The sequence below is a fragment of the Antrostomus carolinensis genome, unplaced genomic scaffold (genome assembly GCF_000700745.2).
Source record: "Antrostomus carolinensis isolate BGI_N321 unplaced genomic scaffold, ASM70074v2 scaffold27345, whole genome shotgun sequence".
Lineage (NCBI taxonomy): Eukaryota > Metazoa > Chordata > Aves > Caprimulgiformes > Caprimulgidae > Antrostomus > Antrostomus carolinensis.
The window spans coordinates 528-838 of NW_010318836.1; the positions used below are offsets into that span (position 1 = coordinate 528).

At 56.3% G+C, this 311-nt stretch overlaps 1 protein-coding gene across 1 annotated transcript in view; it reads left to right on the top strand.

Annotated features, from left to right (window-relative positions):
- The window catches only part of LOC104525815 (transducin-like enhancer protein 1), a gene marked incomplete at its 3' end in the record, with an annotated part of 8,001 nt that overhangs the window by 512 nt on the left and 7,178 nt on the right, over window positions 1-311 (top strand). The window lies entirely within an intron of this gene.

The following is a 311-nucleotide window of genomic DNA, read 5'->3' on the forward strand; positions in this document are numbered from 1 at the left end:
TGGAATTGATGCCGTAAGGCTGGTGTTTTGGGTGGAAGGGTATGCTGCCTTTGGAAGGAGCAGGGCAGGAGCTCTCAGGGTTAATAGCCCCTGACACTGACCCACCCAAGGCACCAGCCAAGAGCCAGACCTTCTGCTAGCAGCACTGACAGGAGCTGGGATAGCTGCTGGAAGGACTGGAAGAGGATGGGAATTGCAAAGCATCTCTCTCCTGAGGGAGGGTGTCTTGGAAGTGATACCCTAAGGCTGGTGTTTTGGGTGGAAGGGGATGCTGCCTTTGGAAGGAGCAGGGCAGGGGCTCTCCGGGTTAA